The 25,306-nt window shown below is 43.3% G+C and overlaps 1 protein-coding gene across 2 annotated transcripts in view; it reads right to left on the minus strand.

The window, feature by feature from the left end:
- LOC126481090 (proton-coupled amino acid transporter-like protein CG1139) overlaps nucleotides 1–25,306 on the minus strand; it is a 136,383-nt gene that overhangs the window by 63,471 nt on the left and 47,606 nt on the right. The window contains exon 1 of one of the 2 annotated variants that reach the window (XM_050104597.1): nucleotides 5,319–5,449. The exons of the other annotated variant lie outside the window; for it this stretch is intronic. The gene's annotated coding sequence lies outside the window, so the exon portion shown is untranslated. Of the gene's footprint in view, nucleotides 1–5,318; nucleotides 5,450–25,306 lie in introns of those variants that run through there. 2 annotated transcript variants of the gene reach the window in all.

Consider the following 25,306-nt stretch of genomic DNA (forward strand, 5'->3'; position numbering starts at 1 on the left):
GGTCGGCGGAAGGTGCACGTGCCCGTCGACCTGGGACCGGACCGCAGCGACGCACGGATGCACGCCAAGACCGTAGGATCCTACGCAGTGCCGTAGGGGACCGCACCGCCACTTCCCAGCAAATTAGGGACACTGTTGCTCCTGGGGTATCGGCGAGGACCATTCGCAACCGTCTCCATGAAGATGGGCTACGGTCCCGCACACCGTTAGGCCGTCTTCCGCTCACGCCCCAACATCGTGCAGCCCGCCTCCAGTGGTGTCACGACAGGCGTGAATGGAGGGACGAATGGAGACGTGTCGTCTTCAGCGATGAGAGTCGCTTCTGCCTTGGTGCCAATGATGGTCGTATGCGTGTTTGGCGCCGTGCAGGTGAGCGCCACAATCAGGACTGCATACGACCGAGGCACACAGGGCCAACACCCGGCATCATGGTGTGGGGAGCGATCTCCTACACTGGCCGTACACCACTGGTGATCGTCGAGGGGACACTGAACAGTGCACGGCACATCCAAACCGTCATCGAACCCATCGTTCTACCATTCCTAGACCGGCAAGGGAACTTGCTGTTCCAACAGGACAATGCACGTCCGCATGTATCCCGTGCCACCCAACGTGCTCTAGAAGGTGTAAGTCAGCTACCCTGGCCAGCAAGATCTCCGGATCTGTCCCCCATTGAGCATGTTTGGGACTGGATGAAGCGTCGTCTCACGCGGTCTGCACGTCCAGCACGAATGCTGGTCCAACTGAGGCGCCAGGTGGAAATGGCATGGCAAGCCGTTCCACAGGACTACATCCAGCATCTCTACGATCGTCTCCATGGGAGAATAGCAGCCTGCATTGCTGCAAAAGGTGGATATACACTGTACTAGTGCCGACATTTTGCATGCTCTGTTGCCTGCGTCTATGTGCCTGTGGTTCTGTCAGTGTGATCATGTGATGTATCTGACCCCAGGAATGTGTCAATAAAGTTTCCCCTTCCTGGGACAATGAATTCACGGTGTTCTTATTTCAATTTCCAGGAGTGTATTTTGTCGACACCGACCTGCATAGGGAGGAACGATCGCCACTATAAAATAAGGGAAATCAGAGCACGCACGGAAAGATATAGGTGTTCTTTCTTTCCGCGCGCTATACGAGATTGGAGTAATAGAGAATTGTAAGGTAGTTCGATGAACCCTCTACGAGGCAAGTAAATGTGATTTGCAGAGTATCCATGTAGAAGTAGAAGTTGAAGAGGAGTAGTACTTACGGTGTTCAGAACACTATCAGGTTCCTGATTTTGCTTACGAAAGGCTACACTGTAAATATAACGTTAACGGTCACTTTTAGAACATCAGCCACACACAGAGAAAAAGATGGCCAGTTTCAAAACCAACTCCATAGCTGTGTACTCGAGTGCGTTAACGTGATTTTCCATTAGCACATTTGGTTATCGAGATCCGTAGATGCCCACCACCGACAAAAACATGTTACAGTTTTTACAATGTGCGACTAAAGACTAGAATAAAAAATGCTTTGCAACACATTTCCATAAAAATAATTTTCCATCTAGTGACACCAGAAGTTTCTCCTAAATGATTTGTTGGATTATTACCGACTTTGACCAGTCATGACCACCTTCGTGTGGCTACATTTTGTGGTAATACATTCATTGGAACGTCAGCGGTATGTGCAGGCTGGTGAACTACAGTGCGAGTACCAGTCAAAAGTTAAACGGTGGCAGGCCAACAAATAGTGAGTGATTAACTGTCGGATCGTCTGACTGCACAGATCCGTCTTATCTGGAAGCAAGGCACTTACAGACGAATACTGATTAATGGATCTCATTTGGGATCAGACACCTTACTCCTAGTTTCTTCTGCATTACATTTCACAGACGCTGTCAGTGTATGTAAGTGGTATTTATGAACACGACTTACATGCAGAGCTAAAGATGCCAAAGAGATATATTGCTCTACGTGCAATGTTATGGCCATGTTCATACAAAAATATGTAAGGATGTATACACGAATGAAGCCCTATTGAGCTGTTAAAATTCTTACACTTGTGATTTAATTCTCACGTTTGCATTTAGAACTGAGGCGCTGCATATCTGTATTACTGAATTCTTTTTCTAGTTTCCTGTTAACGAATTGTTCTTTTTCAAAAAAAAAAAAAAATGGTTCAAATTGCTCTGAGCACTATGGGACTCAACTGCTGAGGTCATTAGTCCCCTAGAACTTAGAACTAGTTAAACCTAACTATCCTAAGGACATCACACACATCCATGCCCGAGGCAGGATTCGAACCTGCGACCGTAGCGGTCTCGCGTTTCCAGACTGCAGCGCCAGAACCGCGCGGCCACTTCGGCCGGCGTTCTTTTTCATTTAATTATAAAATGTATTTGTTAATTGTACAGTAAAGCTTCCTTGTTGTGTATCAACAGAAAAAGTAGTCATTTGGAGATTGCAAAACTGCCCGGAACCAGTAAACTGCGCAATGATTGTTTTGTGGAACATTGACAGGAGGCACTTTTCTTTTTCTTTTCTTTTTTTTTTTTTTTTGTACATCCTGAGAGTTCGTAAAAATGAACAAAATTGTAAGGAAAGTTCTTTGCATTAAATTTGTATCAATAAAATCCGTGGGAGATACGGTATTTAATTCGTGGTTGTGTTTTAACCTGACTCTTCGCACCTCCCGTTACGTCGCAGAGGGTAGAGCCATGTGAGAGAATTTTGAAATAGAGTATAACTTAATTAGAGTGTGTGCGCCTCGAATTAGACTCTGCAGGAAGCACAAACAACGACTCACTGATGACTCATCGTTTTACCGCAGTATTAATGAGCAGCTATCCGCACTCCCCCTAAGCTTCCAAGTTTGCGCTCTAAATTGTTGTGCTCAGTAACAGACGAAGCTGTCTTCCGGCGTCTAAAAGTTGAAGAGTAGATGTGGAAGTACCGCACTTCATTTAGAGTCTGTCTCACGGTGTGCCTACTTTTTGCGCCGTCCAACGACATGAAAAAGGTGCCTCATAGCTAGACAAACGCATGTGTAGTTAATTCCATATTTGTAGTAATACGAACTCAGTTAGGAACAGCTATGTAGCTGATAGTGGTAATGACCAACTAGAAGTCAAATATTTAATTTGGTCCTCTAACACCTGTGCTTTATTTTTCCGAAGGAATGTTACATCTTTTCTCGTATGATCTCCACCCATGAGCTGTAGTCAAGCAATGTGACAATGACAAGACAGACATGGTTAAACGCTTGCTTATGGACCCTGGCTGCAGCTTATCCTCAGAAGCCCACTTCTCATTTAAGTGCAGTTAGTTGGTCTAAGGATTTGGGGCCCCTCAGGGTACCTGTACAGTGTTGAAATGCGTACTATGACCTAATAAAAGAAGACTAATGAAGAACAGTATCTTTCAGCAGGGTAGAGATCTTATACGTTGGCTCGTACTGAAGAGCGTAGGGCAAAGATGAGACTTTCTCCTCTACTGATGTACATCTTAGAAGCAGTAAAAGTAATAAAAGAATGTTTCAAAAGAGGGATTAAAATCCAGGCCGAAAGGACATTAGTAAAAGTATTTGCTGGTGATTCAGCTGTGAAAATAAGAAAGATTTACAACATCTGTTGAATGAGCTGTCTGGTGTGTGCAAAAAAAGGACTGAGAGCTAACCAAAGAACGCCGAAAGCATTGAGGAGGAACAGCATAAACGAGATTAGTGACAACTGAACATCAAAATTGCGGTCTACTAGCATTCGAAGTGAGGGAATTCTTGTACTTTGGAAACAAAATAACACATGACGAACGAAGGAAGGAGGACATAAAAAACCAACCAGCAAGGCAAAGAGGACATTGCTAACCAAAAGAAGCCTGCTAATGTCAAACGTAAGCTTTAATTTGATGATGAAATTTCTGAGAATGTCCTGGAGCACAGCACCGAATGGACGTGAAACACGGACTGTGGAAAAAGCCTGGAAATAAGAGAATCTAAATGTTTAAGATGTGATGCAACAGAAGAGCGCGGAAAATTAAGTGGATTAACAAGATAATAAATGAGGAGGTTGTCCGCAGAATTTGCGAGGTAAGATGTGTATGGAAAACGATAACTACAAGAAAAGACGGGATTATAAGGCATGTGTTAAGACAACGAGGAAAACTACCATGGTTTTAGAAGAGAGAGCATAAATTATAGGGAAAGATAGAGATTCAGACATAGGGAACAAATAATTGAGTATTTAAGGTAAAAATACTACTCTGACATGAAGAGGGTGACACTAGACAGGGAATCATAGTGGTCCAAATTGAACTAGTCAGAAGACTGACGACTCACAAAGAGAAACATACAGAATTTAATAATTTTCGTGCTTCAGAGAAAAAGAGAAAAGGGAACTATCGGCCATAGCCTTATTTGAAACAAACGATATGAATATATTGCTACCAGTTCCACATGCATTCGCCACTGAAGGTGTCTGCGGAGTATCTATCTGACTCTATATCTGATAAATTGCTCATCACTGCCTTTTAAGAGTTTCACAAATATAATCTTGACAGGCAAATCTGGAGGACAAAAGCTCATTTAGAATATACGTAACTCTTTCGCGAAACAGACATATAATGAAGAAATAATGGTGACATCACTAAATCTGAACACAGCCTCACAAACAGGGGCTTTAGGAAAGTTGTTCTGCAATTATGCTCTATTAACTACATACAAAAGTTCTTCATACATAAACGAGTAGGAAACCAAAAGTCTTCACTGTTATGAAATCAGTGTGAAGAATTCGAAAAGTCTTGTAATTTAGTACATTCTCCTAATTAAGCATTAGGATTTTGAAACAGCCTGGAACTCTGTAGATGAATGAGTTCTACTGTGACAATGCACTCTTCAAACTCGAGAAATCTGAACCGCACATTATTTTAAGCAAATGAAATTTGTCGTGACTTTGAGCCGGAAACACTGCGCCAGACGGGAACTCGAAAACAGAAGCTTGCTTTGGGTTAAATTGTAAGTACCGCTGTATCGTCAACAGCCGTGTGGGACGCGTTACAATATAGAGATGGACGGAAAAAAAGTATTTTTTTCGTAAAAAATACAAATGGTAATTACTGAAACTATTATGTGACTTTGGGCTTAATAGGTGTGCAGTTAAATTGTCAACATTATAATCGTTTGCCCTATCTGGGACACTATTAAGCATGACAGTAGTAACTTCTAAACATAAGGCATGCGAATAAACAATAATGATTTATAAAAATAACAATATTCAATATATTAAAAGGGAGAAGATTGTTTGCTAAGAGTAGTGCTGGTGATCTCGGCTGGTTGCTTACCTTTCGCGTTTGTACTGTGTGTGATGAGATGCAAGTCTGCACAAGTAGTTCAGTTCTGCGTGTCAGCTGCGGGTGACGGCACGGGAATGACCACAAGTCCGTACAGCCAGGCAAAAGTCAAGCGTCGGGAGGCGGGAGGGGGGGAGAGGGGGATGTGAGAGGGCGGGGCTGTGATAATGCGCATGCCCGTGGCCAGACGTAAAAAGCTGACAGCCCTGCAGCCCTGCCATACGGTCCGTGACCGTCGCGGGGTGGGTTTAGCTTTGTGGCGTCGGCGCCTTCCGAATGGAATAGTACTGGCCCGCGCTGGGCTGCATTTCCGCTGATAAGACACAGTGCTCGCGGAGGAAGATGGGTGCCCCTTGTGGTCCCGCTTCCTGTTCTGCGAAAGGGCGCACATCTCAGAGCTCGGTGTACACTCACGATGTTTACCGTTTCCGGCTGCTCGGTTTCTTTTCGTGTGCCTTAGTAGTGAGTATGACAAATGACTGTTCCTGGTGGAACCCTGTCAAAAACTAAGTTGCTGGCTTTCTGATGTATTTGGTCCTGAAATTCTTGTTCAGAAATTTTCTCGATTTCTATTGTCATTTGTTGAGGTACTGATATTACTTTGTAATGAACATTCTGTCAGTGACACAATATCCAATCTCAATGCACTCTTACAGTGTACGAAAGTGTATTTGAGTGTGAACATAGGGCTGATTCATTCTGTGTGCATTTTGTTTCTATAACACAAAAACAGGGAATGTTTCTGCTTACAAATGTAGGGCTGTAGAGAAAATCGTCACTGATGGTACTTTTGAAAATAAAAGGCCGATCAGCGAATGATGTTAATTTATTTCACATACATCCGCTGCACAAAAGACAATGACATAATCCCCATTTAATTACCTTTGATAATTTAGAAACGAGTCTCACCTCGAAATTAGTACTCTCTTGCCTAAGCTATACTTTAAATCCCGCGTTACACGACGAGGCAACGAGTGACCTATCGTGTAGTATGTAAGCTGTATTTGGATTGCATACCTGGTCTATAAACTAGCGAAGAGGCTTGTCCTAATTTAGAAGTGTCTTTTCGTGTACTAGTCGGTGCTTGTTATGACTGTTGTGCAATGTATTTAATTATTATTAATGTGCTGACATCTTCATTGATTACGTACTATATTTTGTTCCCATAGAATGAAAAATAATATACAGAAAGACTCTAAGAAATGTAACGAATCTTGATTAGGCGTATGTCCATAGGCGGTTGCATCCCTCATTACATTTTGATGAAAACTGCTTGGGTATAATGGCCTTAGAGACTTGGGTTTTCCTATCGAATAGGTGCATTTTATGACTGAGAAGCAGCTCATAATCAGTAAAGATGGAGCAAAAAGCAACATTCGTCAAAGTTTTCAACAACAAGAAGCGCTTGGACTAGACTGCGATGGCACTTCGGCTATTCTGGTAGCAACATGGAGCGACATAAGGGATGGGCGGGATGAGGTCGAACACACATTTTTCAGAGAACTGCAGTAGAATACCAGGTATGGGCACTATCAGATGATAGGCGCTTTCCATTGCTTGTTTATTACGCTAAAAGTTTGTTGATGCCACCAGACAGTGCTAAGTTGCACCATAGGTAGGCAGTCAGTGGCATTTAGAACGATAGCACACCACCTTGCGCAATAACAGTAAGATCTGCGTTGTGTGTGTCTTTTAGTTTCCTTCCATTCACAGCCCACTGGCGTTTGATTCTTTGGTGCTATTCTGAGGTGTTGTCATTGACGCTCCTTATATTGAGGCCAGTATTTTTCGATGATCAATTTACGTTTCATTTGATTACGAACGACGAGTGCACTTCAGAAGACGTCTGTGACTACACAAACAGGCATTCCTTGAGAATCATCATACCGCCAGAACAGGTGGATTTATTGTGCTGGATGCCACTGCATACGATTTACTGTCCCTCTAGTATCGATCCTTGAAACACGAAAGTACAGAGCTATTCCAAAGTAACTCAATGACGTTACGTGCTTCCTCAACTGGAGCAGCGCCATAATCCTTTTACTCAGTAGGTCATATGCGTTCATACAGCGTGATGAGTCAGACTTATCCATAGATAACTTTTCGAGCAAATATTAGTATCAAGAGGAAACTGGGGCATCGGGTGTCGTTTCTTTGGTGAGATATTTTCTCAGAAGCATATCACAAGTCTTTATGATTCCATTCTCGACTTTTACACTCTCACGGCGATACATCGTATGGTCCTCATCGTTAAATCGTAAGTCTCTGTGTCATAGACGGTTGTTTAAGTTCATTGCTATGTTAGGCTCTGTCTGTATTCTTTTCGACGGTTACATCATGTACTTGAAGCACGCCAGTTGTTTTTCCCAACTGAATAGGGACGTTCTTTAACAAACAGAAGTTAAATAAAATATAACAAATTAAGTCATCAATTACTGGTCAGGACCGGGGAGAGATCAGATGTAAATAACAGTCAAATGTTGCCACGGAAGTACTGAAGTGAAATGAATGAATAATATGCCTTGGTGAGGAAGGCTACACTGTAAGAACGTATGATACTAGTACAAAGGAATGAAGAAGCACAGCGTGACTGAGAATGTCATATTAAAAAATTCGGCATACGAATTCCTCCGTGTTCCCGATCCAATTCACAATACGTTTAGTTCCTGATGTTGAAAATACACAAAATACATTGCGCCACAGCTGTAGAGAAATGAACGACTCAAGAATATTCGTGGACTAGGAGCTGCTTCGGCAAAATATTACAGGGCAATTTTACTGGCAAGTTACCTCACAAAGCTGGTCATCTTGATGTCTATGTACAGTGATTCCTATGACTCATCTAACAAAAAAAGTACTTGGAAAAGTTCAGGATAAATGAAGGAATATCACAGTTCCAGGGAGGACAGAGGAGAAATCAACGAGTTCACTGACATGAATCACAAAATTGTTGCGACTCCCGAGCGGGGAAAGAAATACTTCAAGAAATTATGTACCTTCTTATGAGACATTTAAATGATGATAGTCCAAATTTTTCCCTTAATCTTTTTTCCAAGGACCAATGTTCATCTGTAACAAACCTAAAAAAGATTTATAAGTTCAGTATTTCCAAGCTCGTCCGAAGGGGATTATGATATGTGGTGATCGCACTGAAATTAAACGTATGAAGTCAAAGTATTTTATTGATGATAAATCAAGCCACATTTTGTGGAGTCTCTTGACAGTTTGTCAGGGACAAAAATAAATGCCTGTAATCCTTCTTGTCATTATATGATGTAACTATCGTTTCATTTACATCCGACGGAGCTGATAGCTTTGACCGCGAATTAGACTCGTACTGAACGTGACCGATTCTTCCAGATGATACGAGTGTTACGGCTTACACCAAACAATGTTTGGCACTTTGTGATCAGATTATCAACAGGTAATATTTTTGTTCAGCGTTCTCTTATGTCAAGGCGTCGGCGAAAGAAAGTACTATCTCTCAATTTAACAAGGATTAGCGCTGGGTACAAGGAATTCTAAATTTACCTCTGGAAATAACTGTCTACCATATCAATTGCTTTGTATTATTGTATTTATGATCTTGTATATGAATTAAACAAATGTGTAACATTGCAATAACTCAAAACTACGCTTGCATGGGATAGCACTTTCTTCTGCCGAAGCCTTCATATTACAGCTTGATTAAAGCAGTCAAAATCGGCGACGGTACATTAACCAGTTTTACTTCGATCACATTTGCACACCAATGTCGAGGGGTCCTGCATTTCCAAAGCACTCCTGCCCTGAACGTATGTATGACAAACACGAGTGCACGTCTAATTTTGTATTAAGGAGGAGGCAGTATGTAAAGCGTTAGTAACCTATAGCTATGAAAAGTGAGTGAGTGTAATACGTAGAAGTGTTAACAGTTGCATCACAACGCACAGCCCACACTGTTCATCTCGGCTGTGCGATCCTCGCCATGTTACGTAACTGATTTTCGTTGTCCCACCTTTTTTTCCTTCTCCTACGTCAGGGCCACAGAATCCACTTATTACTCCACAAATAATGTAGCCTTTCTCTATAGCAAATACTGGGCCTTTTGAAAGTGACACATAAGATCTCGTAGACATCAGTTTCATTACTACCACTGTCTCCGGTCCTTCCAAATCTCCGCAGCATTGTATCATTCCAAATATTATCTTTGGTCTACCAACAGAGATAAAATGGAATATTTCATAGACTGCAACGTAATAATTATGAGTTAACCAGCAATGGTGTCGTTACACAACCGTACATTTAGAAGAAAAACACCTTGCTGGTAGCAGAGTCGTTCCATGCAACGTGATTTACGTTTCAAGTATTTGTGCTAAATCATTCCAATCAAATCCACAAATCCGTGATATATGCGAGGCAACTATGTGTGTACAGCATTAATTCAGGGACAAGGCATTTCACAAGCAGATCATGATAGCAGGTAAGTTGTAGTAAGTAACGGAGAGGGCACTTTTCAATATCGTATTAAGATTCTCAACTTTTTTAATGTAGTTGGCTGCGATATTATCTTAAAAAATAAGATGAAATGTGCAGGTAGCTTTCATCTTCACTTTTATCACTTCGCCGTGAAAATTATGTTTCAGAATGTTGTTCACTGTCTACGAATCATGATAGTTGATTTTACGAAAAGTGAGGTACTCTTAACAGAAAGACGATGGACATTAGTCAAAGTGTCGAATTTGCTTGCTTGTCTGATAATCTAACCATGGAAAGTTACAGATAAAATTTTGTGACTGAAGAAAGAGGAATGAGAATAGGCAGGTACCGACACAGAATAGGAAATGTGTAATAAATGAGAGACTTTCGTGGATAATACTGTGGCACGGAAAAAGGAGATAAGATATGGATAGCAAGTTCGTGTTGAAGTGTGGAGGGATGGAGTCTGGAAGGCTGGGCCAGAGGGGTCTTACTTTGTAGCTCGGAGGAGTTGACAGTGTGATACACATACACGCTGGCATCGAGGTCATAGCGCCTTCCTGTTGTATTACGAACAATATATTTGAATTCGCAGTGGTACACCTCTAGCAATGGTTCAAATGGCTCTGAGCACTATGCGACTTCTGAGGTCATCAGTCGCCTAGAACTTAGAACTAATTAAACCTAACTAACCTAAGGACATCACGCACATCCATGCCCGAGGCAGGATTCGAACCTGCGACCGTAGCGGTCGTTCGGCTCCAGACTGTAGCGCCCAGAACCGCACGGCCACTCCGGGCGGCAGACCTCTAGCAAAGGAATAAGAAAACAAAGTAAAGTTGTCGTCAACTGAAAGGTTGATTCGAACACCACAGTTCTTTACTAGGCGTGTTCCCAATGGAGATGGTAACCCAGTGTGTTTCTCCGACCTTTGAGATGACTTTTTCAGTCAGTTATTAAGGGAGTTATACGAGTTAAAGCGCATTACGAAAAATTAAAACGCTGAAGTAAACGGGTCGATGCAGATAACAGTGAACGTGGAACTGTGAGCCATCAAGAGACGTGTTCAGGGGGCTTTATTGTTAAGGCGACTACTGGCGATAAAGACTCGTAGACCTCTTTGTCATCACAGAATGTTTAGTTCTATGAAATTTTCCACTCAGATAGCTATGGTGCCAGACAGCAACTGAAATTTCAACTGCCCTCTACCAGGAAGTTCAGTCTGCCCTACTGCGTTAAACATATAGCGCCCAGAGGTCGCAGCAATTCGCGACTATTAGCGAGCTATTCTCACCGACAGAAGGCTCGCCGCCTGAGGCCAATGTCGTCCGTTATAGGAGCATTTCACAATCCTTATCATTCACTTTCACTACAGGCTATGGATCCGTACAAAAAATCTCAGTTGTGTCGAATCAGCGTTTGCAATAAAGATACTGGTACCATGTAATGCCAAGTGCGGTCTACAGTGATGTCAGCCGCTTTATAACACAGATAGGTTCTCAGTCGGAAATAACATTGTTATTACTTCGACGCCTTAAACTTGCAATTGTTAATCGACTATACGGTAGACAGCTCGATTCTCGATTAAGTTTATTAATTCAGGTGAAAAAAGTTAGGTGAAGTGTAGCTAGGAACAGATACGGAAAAGTTGCGTTTCCCAAATTCACTGCTGAACAACAACCAGAAAGAAACTATTCAGGCAAGGAATGCTGCTTTAGGAGTACCCTAGTCCAATTAGAAGCTGGCAATTATCCATCGGTGACTTGTTACTTGATGGTTACAACAGATCATAAATTCATGCGTCATAAGGCTTCCGCATTTGACCTTGGCAGAATTGACGTCAATTAGAAGAAGCTTTCCACTGAACTGCGCAAATCACAAAACGCAATACATAGGCTCTGACCCCACAGAGCAACTGTACTTCGCTTACACGGTCTAAAAGCGACGGCCATCAACGGGACGGCAGACTAAGTCATCAGAAGCATAGAAACATAGATCTACAACCTCGTTTGCGTAGCAAAGTCTGCACAATCGATGATCAGATAACAATATAGGCAGCTGATTACGTTAGCAGTTATTTTATTGCTACACCAGTAAAGAACCATCCCCCTGCAACAATACATGCATTACCAAGGTCTGCACATAACTGTGTTGGTGCAGGTCGCTTACTGAAAACCAGGTTCAAGATGCACCGCTGGTTACAGGCACAAAACGTACCATTTTCATCCAGATGAGGCCGTACATCTGAAGGCAGCACTCCGTTAGTGAAGCCTTCAATGTTTATATATCACGCTAACGTAAGTCATTACCATACATATCGCCACTGCATGTACAAGGTACCGTACAGTGTGTGGAAGAGGGTGTATGGTGCTTGAGAATCATCCTGCACTCCCAATTTCCTACCCTTTCATTCATTGGTAGTGAGCAGGAAGAAATACAGGGCGTTTCAAAAAGAAAGAGCAGATTTCAAACATTTATTTCTCAAAAACTACAAATGATAGAAACACAATTCAAACGTTTCTTGTCAGAGAAAGGTTCAAAGTTTTTCAATGGTCCGCGCAGAAGTTCCATGCAAATCCGCAGTGGCGCTGGCGTTTGTTTGTAGGAAAATGGCGACGACACCACAGGAACGATCATTTTGTGTGCTGCAATTTGCAAAGTTAGAGTCCATTGTTGGTGTGCAACGTGCATTCCGCCGTCAATTCAACAAACAGCCGCCTCGTCATAAGCAAATTTATGAGTGGCATCACAGATTCGTAGAAGATGGTTGCATCTGCAAGCGAAAAAGCACGGGTCGTCCACGCACATCGGATGAAAATGTCGAGCGTGTCCGTGCAGCTTACGAAAGGAGCCCTAGAAAATCCACGGCACGGGCAAGTCACGAACTAAACATGTCTAAAACAACGGTATGGCGCGTTCTGAGTAACCGTCTGCACATGAAGCCGTACAAACTGCAGTTATTGCAAGCATTGCGTCCTGACGACCACAACAAAAGGTTCGAATTTTCAACTGCAATTCTACAGGACATGGAAGAGGACAATTTTGCCGAACGATTAATTTTTTCAGATGAATCAACGTTTCACATTTCTGGTAAAGTTAATCGGCATAACGTACGAATTTGGGCGAGTGAAACTCCGAGGGACGTTATTCAACATGAAAGAGACTCACCAAAGGTTAACGTCTTTTGTGCAATTTCGGTAAACAAAGTTTATGGACCTTTCTTTTTCATGGAGAAAACTATCACAGGAACCATTTACCTGGACATGTTAGAAAACTGGCTATTTCCTCAACTTCAGGAAGATTCAAATCACTTCATCTTCATGCAAGATGGCGCCCCACCACACTTCTCTGAACCTGTACGACGGTACCTAAATAACACCATTCCAGGACGGTGGATTGGAAGAGCAGGAGCACAAGATCAATGTCATCGTCTGTGGCCTCCCAGGTCACCAGACCTTACTCCCTGCGATTTTTATTTGTGGGGGTACATAAAGGACTGTGTTTATGTCCCACCTATGCCCGCTACTCTTCAAGAGGTACGACATCGAATTGTTGCGGCCGTGAATTCGGTAACTAAAGACCAGTTGCGTCGTGTGTGGCAAGAAATGAGATACCGGTTTGATATTTGTCGTGTAACAAATGGTGCTCATATTGAGGTACAGTTTTGATATTTGTTGTGTAACATTTGGTACTCATATTGAGTGAAGGACCGTTGGAATTGTGTTTCTATCATTTGTAGTTTTTGAGAAATAAATGTTTGAAATCTGCTCTTTCTTTTTGAAACGCCCTGTATTATAGGCGTTCCTCAGTATACGACTCGATTCCTCTAACCTTTCCTTCGTTATCGTTACGCTAGATGCATATCAGAGGAAGTAATATGTTTCTGGACTTGTATTTGAACGTGTGATCTCAGAGCTTGGAGAGAAAGTGTGTATGCAGTTAACAGCAAGTTCTTGTAGTGCCTCCCAATGGAGGTGGAAGAGAATTCCTGTGACTCTTTGGCGCAGACTTAAAAGCCCATGATGAATCGTATGGCTCTTCTGTGGATCTACTTCACCTCGTCCGTTAATATGCAAGCAACCCATACCGATGAATAATACTCAGTTCTAGTAGATCTAGCAACTCAGTTCTAGTAGATATAGCTTTTTGTAAGCGTCTTCTTGGGGGAATTACGCTTTAGGACCTTCCAGTAAATTTATGAGACATTTGTCTTCCTCAAGTCTAGATTTTGTTCTAGATGCATCACTCGGAACAGATATTCGCATATCTTTGGCTGTTGAGACAGGTCGAAGTGACTGAAATGAAATTAGGTACTTTCGCCTATTTATGCGCACCAAGCATAAGTCATTTTCAAGTCTTCAAGATTTTCGTATCCATTTTCTAAACACGTGATACTGTACGATACTGCATCGTTTGGGAACAACCTCTGGAACTGAAAATGTGTTGTGAAAGTTTGTTTACGTATGTTGTAACGATCTTGTCTCCATACCTTGAGGTACGCCGAACACTGACAGTGCCTCTCCAATAGAAAAGACGTGCCTGGTTTGGTTTGGTAGGAACTCTTCACTCCAATAGTATATTCTTCGGGTATTTCGCATACACCTATATTGTTTGCTAGGAGACGCTCCGGAACTATATCGAAGGCTTTCTGGAAGGCAGGATACATGGTGTCGACTTTCCTGAGAAAAAAATCGCAATAATTATTTGCAATTTGCTATCTTACTGATTTTTACGGCCTAAGGAGCAACTCAGATACAATTCTGCTTACTATTAGTGCAGTGTTTGCTTTTTTTATTTACCGAAACGCAGAAAGCTTAGCATGACGTTTTGTTGCTGGAGAAGATAGGATAGAGGAAAACTACCACAGCATATTTCCTGGAACGTGCATGCCGCAAATAAGTGCACGACGCCCACTCGTCTTGCACACGTCCCTCTGCAGTACCGCGAACTGGCCTCGGGAGCAAATTGCGTAATGTTACTGCAGAGAAGTCCTCGCAGTCCTAATTGTACCTTAGGCGGTTCTTATTCTTTCACTACTCTGCATTTTGTGCTAACTATTATAATTTCTACGTCTGTCATAGCCGTTGCTGTCTGAACAGTTTTTCTGTCTTATAAACGCAGCGGCAATTTAAAACTAGCTAAACATCTTTTCTTTAAATGAGTGTACTTGTTACTTCCAACCAATTATTGCTCTGCAGTAAAACATACAACAATCGCAGTGCACATTCAGAATCAAAAGTTGTGTAAAAAATTACTTTCTCGTATACGAAGGAGCCAGTCACGAACAATTTTAATAACTTTCTTGGCCGGTGGCAGAAGGATTATCCAGTGTCCACTTAAAACATAGTTTCCACAGAGTTCTGGCGAAGGGGTAGTGCTTAAAGTACTTTCAGATCCCATTACTTAGATGCTTACTGATTCACCAGTATCTGTAGAAAATGACAACAGTTTCGAAATGAATCGTCAATGTCTAAGTCCTTTTCTTTGGCTAAGTCCTTTTCCACACAATTACTGATAATCCTCGTTTCTGACATATTTTCAACTGTTTTCGGTGACAGTTTTGGGCAGACTATCAGTATAAAGCTACGCAAAATTTCTAGATGTCGAATCTAGGCTTCGTCGTCTTCTGCTGTCCATGTTACTTCGCTTTTAATATGTAATGCTAGTGGGCAATGCACTACCTAAAACGCTCGTCAATGATCCTGTTTCCAATGAGTTCTGTTTAACTCTATGTTACCAATCACTGAAGCAACAGCCATTAGTAACCGACTAATTTCTTCAAGCAATAGTTACTTTGCCGTTTCCTCACAAAGGAAGTCATTTGGACGGCTTGCAGAAACATCTGATTCTCTCATAGAAGAAATTGAATAATGACTCCGCTGAACAAGTGTCCGCAGTAGTCGGTTGTTGCGGTGAAACTGAGGGGATATTCAGCGCCGAAAAATTTCGACGCCAGATAGCGGTTGCGCAGGCGCGCGAGGCGCTCACGTGTGTGACCAGCCTGAGGTGGCCTCTAGCGATGGAAATAGGAACTGCCACTAGCAGCGTTGCAGAAGAGCACGATTTGAGAATAGTTTGCCTCACGGGAGGCGAGACTCGGATATCAGAAATATCAGCATCTCGTAAATTGCATGGGCGTCCATATGCTTACTTTTTTGGAGGTAAGACAGGGCGCATAAAATACCTTAATAAAGCCATCTTTTAAAAAGAAGCGGAATCTGCTTGTCAACACTGGCACCATACTTCATAATCTGCGATTCAAATTAAAAACCCAAATGCACGCTTTATTTGACACGTTTATTCAGATATAATACAAAAAAGAATAATTTCTGTAAATAATGTCGTCTAAATTTAGTGATAAATGTTAACTACTGCATGAAAATATATTTGGAATTAATTAAAATTTTGTGACAAATTCCTTTGGTGGTGTGGAAGCTATAACTGAAGTACAAAGTAGATGATGTAGTCACGTTTTGCAAAACATTGTGATGGGGAATGATAATTACACCAACGAACGTGGTTCTCCTTACAAGGAGCAAATTGAAGATTTTGCTTGTACTTAGAAACTAAGTCTTCCAAATTCATTTATCTCTCTCTCTTTCTGTTCACCTATGCTCAATATGTTTCAGTAAAATCATTTTTGCGAATAAACGAATTCGCGAATAATGAAGTTCAAGCTTCTTATTGATGAGACGAATCCGATTAGGTAAGGCTATTTTGCATGGTTCAAATGGCTCTGAGCACTATGGGACTTAACATCTGTGGTCATCAGTCGCCTAGAACTTAGAACTAATTAAACCTAACTAACCTAAGGACATCACACACATCCATCCCCGAGGCAGGATTCGAACCTGCGACCGTAGCGGTCGCTCGGCTGCAGACTGTAGCGCCTAGAACCGCACGGCCACTCCCGACAGGATAAACGCATTCACTGTATGCCTATGTAGCCTAGAACAAATGGATTTACAGACGTCATTGGAGTTAGTATGTAGTTATGAGAAATGTAATTCACAGCGCCGATTAAGTAACATGCGTAGCCAACGTTTAAGTTCACGGTCGGTAGCGATACCAAGCTTACAAAATTCCGTGGATGCAGCGGCTCGCGACCCAAGGTTAGCCGGTTCTAATTCCGTCGCGGAAAAATGTTTCATCGCTGTTTTCTGACTGGCAGGAAGAAACAGTCTCCTGGTACACTACTTAACTGTCGTATCATCCTTAGCTTAATAACTGACTTAGGTCAAGGACTAAGGCACAATTTGCTGTTGGTAGCGACCCATCCAACAGCGTTCTGGCGTTGCAACTTTCCTATAGACAAAGGCATCGTCTGCGGACATCCTCACAGAGCTTCCGAAGTTACCCACAAAATCTTTTACGTGTACTGCGAACGCAACAACCCTATTTACACTTCCTTAGAGTACTCCGAAATTAGCTTCAGGTCTGTCGATTTCGTCCCATTAAGAATAACGCTCCGCTAGAAACTCCTTGGGTTCCGTCATAGTTCTGGGGTGCAACAGTCGGTAACTCGTATTCTGGTCACTAACAGGCAGTTATCGAATGCCTTCCGTAAATTTAGGAACACGGCATCAACCAGGGCGCTTGTATTTATGGTGCTTTGGGTTTTTAGACAGAAAGAACGAGTTGCGTTACACAAGATTTCTGAATACGGAATCCATGTTAATATTTTTGAATCGATTTTCGTTCTTCCATAAATGCCACGATGTGTTCAGTGCTCAACAACAACAACGAGGAAGCACTCGGCGGGGCACACAGGTACGCAAGGAGAGTCCTCAAAAAGTGCAAAATAAAGACAAAAACGCCGCGCGCGATTAGCCGAGCGTTCTGAGGCGCTGCAGTCATGGACTGTGCAGCTGATACCGGCGGAGGTTCGAGTCCTCCCTCGGACATGGGTGTGTATGTTTGTCCTTAGGATAATTTAGGTTAAGTAGTGTGTGAGCTTAGGGACTGAAGACCTTAGCAGTTAAGTCCCACAAGCCCGCATCTCGTGGTCGTGCGGTAGCGTTCTCGCTTCCCACGCCCGGGTTCCCGGGTCGATTCCCGGCGGGGTCAGGAATTTTCTCTGCCTCGTGATGGCTGGGTGTTGTGTGCTGTCCTTAGGTTAGTTAGGTTTAAGTAGTTCTAAGTTCTAGGGGACTGATGACCATAGATGTTAAGTCCCATAGTGCTCAGAGCCATTTGAACCAGTTAAGTCCCATAAGATTTCACACACACAAAGACAAAAACAGAAATTGGAAACGTGTAGGGTTTAATGTACACAAGCTATGGATCAGTTTTTTTTCGCTCTATGTGATGCAGAGTGGTGCATCGGAAAATAACAAAAAAAAAACGAACTCTTCGAAGAGGAATTTAGTCTCACCCATATGTCAGTCATGTAAATTATAAAATGGAACAGAGCACAGACTAATAACTTGTGAAATACTGCCATTGTGAAAAAGGACGAAAGAAACCTCAGCAAGACTATGAGCCCCCCCCCCCCTCCATTGTTCACAAGGTAGGTTCAGAAAGGTATGAGAAACACTTTAGTCGGCCGCAGTGGCCGAGCGGTTCTAAGCGCTACAGTCTGGCACCGCGCGACCGCTACGGACGCAGGTTCGAATCCTGCCTCTGGCATGGATGTGTGTGATGTCCTTAGGTTAGTTAGGTTTAAGTAGTTCTAAGTTCTAGGGGACTGATGACCTCAGCAGTTAAGTCCCATAGTGCTCAGAGCCATTTTTTTAAACACTATGGATGTGAGTTTGTCATATCGTCCTGAGCATATCTCATATCCCCGAAAGAGATGTGGGCACTTTGAACCCGGCACTGAGGATATGCCGCAAGCACCTTTCGCGGGGATTACTTTTGGTACCATCGTGGGCTCCAGATGAAAATAAATGACAGTTGCCTGTAGTAATCGATACAAATTGATTTGAGGGGATTTGGTATCTCTAAAATCCAGAAGTATGTGAATCATCTGCAACACTTCTGAATGTAATTTATAGAACACAACTATAACTGTCGAACCATAAACAAAATGTGAATGTAAACTCTGTCCGAAGGCCGTGGCGGGTCCATGAGAACCGACCGACCGCCGTGTCATCCTCTGCCATTGGCGTCATTGGACGCGGTATGGAGGGCACGTGGCCAGCACACCGCCCTCCCGGTCGTTGTAGGACAAACACCTATAAAATTGTGCAGGGCATAACAACGACAGATTATTAAAAAAATGCGAAATAGTAACAAAAACAGAACTTGGAGACATGTAAGGCTTAAAATACACAACCCATTGATCATTTGTAATTATCGCTTGATGTGCTGCAGAATGGTGCATCGCAAAATGACAGCATATATTAAACTCTCCAGTGTAGGAGTCAGGGTGTCACCCTTGTGTCAGTCGTGTAAATTGTAAGATAGAACAGAGCACCGACAATATAAAAATGGACGAAAGAAAAATTCATGAAATGTATTCGCAGTTGCGAATACGAACGACCATCAGCTATATAGGGAATGAGGGCAATGAAATTTTGTGCCTGATCGGGACTCGAACCCGGATGTTCCGCTCTAAGCGAACGGTCTGCTTGAAAGCTTTGGTTATCAGTACACGTCCCAAGGCCAAACGCAAATTTACATATCGCGTCGCTCCTGCGTCACAACCTGTACTCGTACTACAGTACGTCATCGGTACAGAGGAGGACATTTTAGCTGAAAGTCCCTGCCTTGGTATCGGAAGAGAAATACGACATGCAGACCAAGCATTGCATTGTAGCGTTCTCCTTAACAACACAGGCACTGCAACAACATACTATAGAAAGAAAAATTGGCTGTTGAAGTGTAGGTATCGGCTCTCACAATAACCACAGAGGCACCGACAAGAAACTGCGTTTGTATTGTATTGTATGGAACTGAGGACCTAGAAACGACGAAAAGGCTTCGTCCCCGCCGTAGTCCTCAGTGCTTCGCAACCCCAGAATAGGTTCAAAAATGGCTCTGAGCACTATGGGACTTAACATCTGAGGTCATCAGTCCCCTAAAACTTAGAACTATTTAAACCTAACTAGCCTAAGGACATCATACACATCCATGCCCGAGGCAGGATTCGAACCTGCGACCGTAGCGGTCGCTCGGTTCTAGACTGAAGCGCCTAGAGCCGTTCAGCCACTCCGGCCGGCCCCACAATAGGCTACAACAGTCCACTCACCCCGTCGCCGCCCCACCCTGAACCCAGGGTTATTGTGCGGTTCGGCTCCCAGAGGACCCTCGGGAACATCTCACACCAGACGAGTGTAACCCCTATGTTTGCATGGTAGAGTAATTGTGGTGTACGCGTACGTGGAGAAAGTGTTTGCCCAGCAATCGCCGACATAGCGTAACTGAGACGGAGTAAGGGGAACCAGCCCGCATTCGCCGCAGCAGATGGAAAGCCGCCTTAAAAACCTTTCCACAGATTGGCCGGCACACCGGACCTCGACACTAACCCGCCGAGAGGATTCGTGCCGGGGACCGGCACGCCTTCCCGCCCAGAAAGCAGTGCGTTAGACCGCACGGGTAACCAGGCAGGCTAAATTGCGTTTACTGACGATCTATAAGTACTACGGTACTTCGGAGCATAACAGAATACAGAAACATCAGAATAACAACGAAAACTTCTCAAGATTCTTGATAGTAGCTATGCGATATTAAATTACCAAATTCTAAAAGAAATCCAGCAAAGAAAGGAAATAGCACAATCACACCAGAAAGGAGACGACACTAACAACACACACATGCTACAAACAATGTTTATAGACGCCCTTCCAAAAGAAGACAAACAAAATACTTAACAAGCAGTAAAAAGTATTATCTACAAAGCGAGACTGCGTTATGTTATTTAATGTAATTGTGTGAAATATTTTGTTTTTGTAACGATATTTTTGTAAAAAATATGATTGAATCCAAAGGTCTGGGATTCGTTTCCCCATCAGTACTGGAATGTTTATCCGTCACTTATAAATTCTTTCATCTGTGGCAAAGTTTGTTGATGTGAAAAATGAGCCACGTTCGCAGTCGACATAAAACTGTAGTCCCCCTTATAACTGACTGGTTAAGTCAGCTCATAGGTCGGAGGAACGTAACAGCATACCACCTCGAATTTGGCGATGCCTACCTCTAAAGTATTATAGTGTTCAAACCAACCTTCGTGCTGATAACAGCTTTATCTACTCAGAACTACCTCAGGTGCAATATACTACGAGCGTCTTAGTGGTCTGTTCTCTTGTGTTACTTCTCCATACAGAAGAAAAACATAGACTACGGAATGACATTTGGCCCGAGTGAACGAACGTTTCCATGCCATTCCCTCACAGACACAGCACGGCAGAATGTTGAGCTGGTCGCCAGGCACGCATTAAACTTGATCGAGCTGTGTGTTCTGTTTACTGTTCGTGTTTACGAATGCCGCTCTCAGCTGTGAAGTAAACCGTCGTTGTGCAACCAAAGCTGTGGCTGTAGCCGGAGTTACTTCTGCTCCGCTTTCCAGCTCACTGTAACATTCGCAAAGTAAAAACTTCTTTCATAGCGCCAGTTGCACTGTCACTTTGGTGTCATCGCGTCTGTGATCACCCATTTCTTGCTTCCGCTGATATTTCTGTGAGAAGTGTATCGCTAACTTTATAAGTCGTTGTAAATAGCAATGTGGGGAATGAAACTTCCTGGCAGATTAAAACTGTGTGCCGGACCGAGACTCCTCAGCTGCAGAGTGAAAATCTCATTCTGGAATGTGGGGAATGTTTTCCACTGGACGCAGTGGATATATAAAAATCTTGAGTCTGACACAGAAATTTAACATCCTCAGCAGTGTAACTCGTATTTGGGTTATAGGTACTTCTACGAACTCCAGTATGTTAAGAGACGGAGCGACTGTTGCTTCCAAAGAAAGCCCAAAATTTAGTTCGTAATTTTTCTCGAACGCATTTCATGGAAGGCAGATTGAGACTTGAAAACTGCAGCGGAATGTCACTGTTTACAGTTTGTGGTAATTTATGATAGCTGACGGCATGCTTCATATACGTCGAAGCTAACTTCTTGTGTGCTGGCGGGATCGATATGTCGTTGATGTTTATTGAGTGTCGTGTACATATAAATGTTTACAGACGACATCGCATGAGCTAAAAAATACTTAATCTTCCGATGAGGGCATCGCAAAGCGTTTGGTTTTCATTAGGTTTTCATGCCCGCGGCTCGTGGTCTTGCGGTAGCGTTCTCGTTTCCCGTGCACGGGGTCCCGGGTTCGATTCACGGCGGAGTTAGGGATTTTCTCTGCCTCGAGATGACTGGGTGTTGTGTGCCTTTCATCACCATTCACTCGCAAGTCGCCGTAGTGGCGTTAAAGAACTTGTGGAGCGGCGGCCGAACCGCCCCGCGAGGGTCTTCCGTCCACCAATGCCATACGCTCATTATTATTATTATTGGGTTTTCATAAGTCACGTTAACTGAAATCCGAGACTGTTCCTTCAGTGAGGCCAATCCCTATTTCTGCCATGTTCTTGTCCAACTAAGCTAGTGCTCCATCTAATAATCAGGCGACGATGGGGCATTAATCTTCAACCTACAAGCACATTACCGCCCTATGTATGAGGAGCATTGCAAATGACTTGGTTGCAGCAAGTTCTGATGCTAGAACAAAGGTCTTTCTAATAAACAACGCTTGTCCCTTGAAAGTTTTTCGTTTGATGTGTTGCAATGATACACAGGGTGTCCCAGGAAGAATGGTCAATACTCAGGGATATGACAGGAATGATCATTCGAAGCATAAAAGTATACTAAACATGGACTCTAAAATGCATACTTTTAGAGCTTTATCTCTGACACTGCGAAACAAATGTCTTCTATTGCAAGCTCTTTGGTTTCCATATTTTAGGAGAAGGTAGTGTGGACCAAAACAAGAAAAAATTTTCCAGTCAACATGGGTTGTAAAATGCATATCTAAAGAGCTATGAGCATTTGTTCAGTAGAAGAGATGTTTTTCACAATACTGAAGACGGAGCGTACTCGTAGCTCTTAAGGTATGCATTTTAGAGACGTTATTTACTAGACTTTTTTGTTTCACATGATCGTTCCTGTCATATCACTGAATACTGACCATTCCTCCTGGGACACCCTTGTTTAGTAGAACATGCCGCTATATCCACGTGTATCGGCACAGAGTATCTACCAAATGCAGCTCTACAGAACTGACTGCATGGATTTCCCACTCGTTTAAACTGACATAGGACGCTCAGAGAAGGAGCTGGAGAAGATCTTCTCTAAGCGGACTTTATGTTTGAAAGCATAGGGTATTCACACACAAACATTCACGATGGTTTGCACGAAACATTTTCATAAATATATTCATGTTCAGAAAAAAAAAACAGAACACCTTGAACGACCAGAGACAGGACGTCATATTCACAGGACATATACATCAGGATGTTCTACAGAAATAATAAGCATTTAACCATGTCGGTCCCCGGGTTCAAGGTCAACATCGATATCACGGTGCAGCAGCACCTACCGGTAAAATGTGCCTGCGCCTCTAGTTGTAGCTGTAAACCAAAGGTAAGGGATCAGTGTGACTTCAGCACACGTGGATGATGCCTCGCAGACGTATGCGCAAACCGTACCAGTAAATCAGGGACTTTGAAAGAGGGGGCATTATTGGCATGAGAGAATGTGATGCATTCATTCGGGAAATTGGTACTTGTGTGGGACGAAGCGTTTCGGCAGTGCAACGGTTAATGCAGAATGGTTCACAGAAAGCCGTAGAACACGACGAGATGGCTCAGGTCGCACCACACAGACCACCCCGCGAGAAGATCAACATCTCATCCGAATGGCATTGCACAACAGATCTGCGTCCTCCTCAGTCCCGGCGCAACAGTGAAACAGTGTAACATAGTAACTATCAGGGTGACGGTACGTAGCCGTTTATCACGGCATGGGTTTACGTGCGCGTCGTCTACTTCTGCGCCTACCTATGACGAATGTGCAGAAACATGCTAGACAGCAATGGTGTCTGGAACGACGTCATTGGGGACAGGAATGACATCAGATAGTATTTTCGGACGAATCGAAGTTCTGCTTGTCTGAAAGTGATGGCCGAATTTCGGTTCATCACAGGCAGGGGGAGCAGTATCACAGTGACTGCATCCGCATAAGGCACAGCGCCAGCTCAAGGCTTTATGGTGTAGGGTGCTATTGGATACAACCACAAATTACAACTGGTGCGTGCCCAGGCCACTGTGACCAATGTGACCTACGTGAATGGCATTCTGCGACCCACACCCATACCCTTCCTGCACAACATCCCAGACGCCATTTTCCAGCAAGACAATGCTTGACAACAAGTTGCTACATGAAAACATGCCTCCTTGGTGTCACAGGATGTCAGCCTTTTACTCTAACCCGCCAGATCGCCAGACTTGTCGCCAATCGAAAATGTGTAGTTTATGGACAAACGACAGGTGCAGCGCTGTGACACAGTGCCAACCACTACAGATGAACTTTGGATCCAGGTGAATGCAGCGTGGATACCTATACCATAGGACAACATTCGCGCCTTATACGTGTCGATGCCATCGCACATGCAACAAGTCATCAGAGCCCATGGCGGACCCTGTGCCTGGTAGACAACAGGACGCATGCTGAACCGAGGTGACTGAAATGCTAATCATTGCAATGCGCTATCTTGCGAAACCGGGAGGTGAGCCAGACAAGGAGCGGATTAACGACCGTTGGTCTGCTGCACAGGCCAGCTTCAGTGTGGCTTTAAGGCGGTTCCCACGATCGTCTAGGCAAATGGTGGGTCGGTCTGACACATGATACCCAAACAAAACACGATAACACACAGAACATAGTTTACACGTCTCCTTGAGAGATGACGCACATAACTCCTCTGCTTTAGCTTTACTTACGACTGTGACAACAAAAAAGGCACCGGATCACAAAATTGAAATAAATTTGCCAAATAACAGCAGACGACGTTCGACGAGATAAACGCTAGCAACCAGAGAGACACCGCATATGACTTTAGGAGATTGTAGCATAAACCTTCTCAACGCATTTAGGACAACAATACTACATCTCAAGATGGACTGAGTTAAAATTTGTGCGCTGAAAATTTTGATTCTGTAGGAAAGGATGACTTCTCCCAGTCATTTATTAGTCACAGACTACTTTTTAAAATCATACACATGTTGCACATTTCACTTCTACAACTTCAGTGTATGAAAAGTGCATACAGTTTTGAAAACTGTCATATGAACAATGTAAGAGCACGCCGAAGGTTGCTCGCGTAATGTTATGTATCATTATCAACATTTATGACGGTCAGTTTCAAATTAGTACATCAAGTGAGGGAAGAACAATGCTCTGAAACACGTATTGGGACCGTGAAATGAAAGCAGCCAGTTAGAGACATTTGTGTACTGACACTAAAGTTAAAGAACTGAGCTAATTTGAAATGGAGGGAGCGGGGTAGAGGGTGAAACATGTGTAAAATCCCATATTGGAGC

Source organism: Schistocerca serialis, chromosome 5 (genome assembly GCF_023864345.2).
Source record: "Schistocerca serialis cubense isolate TAMUIC-IGC-003099 chromosome 5, iqSchSeri2.2, whole genome shotgun sequence".
In the NCBI taxonomy this organism is placed as follows: domain Eukaryota; kingdom Metazoa; phylum Arthropoda; class Insecta; order Orthoptera; family Acrididae; genus Schistocerca; species Schistocerca serialis.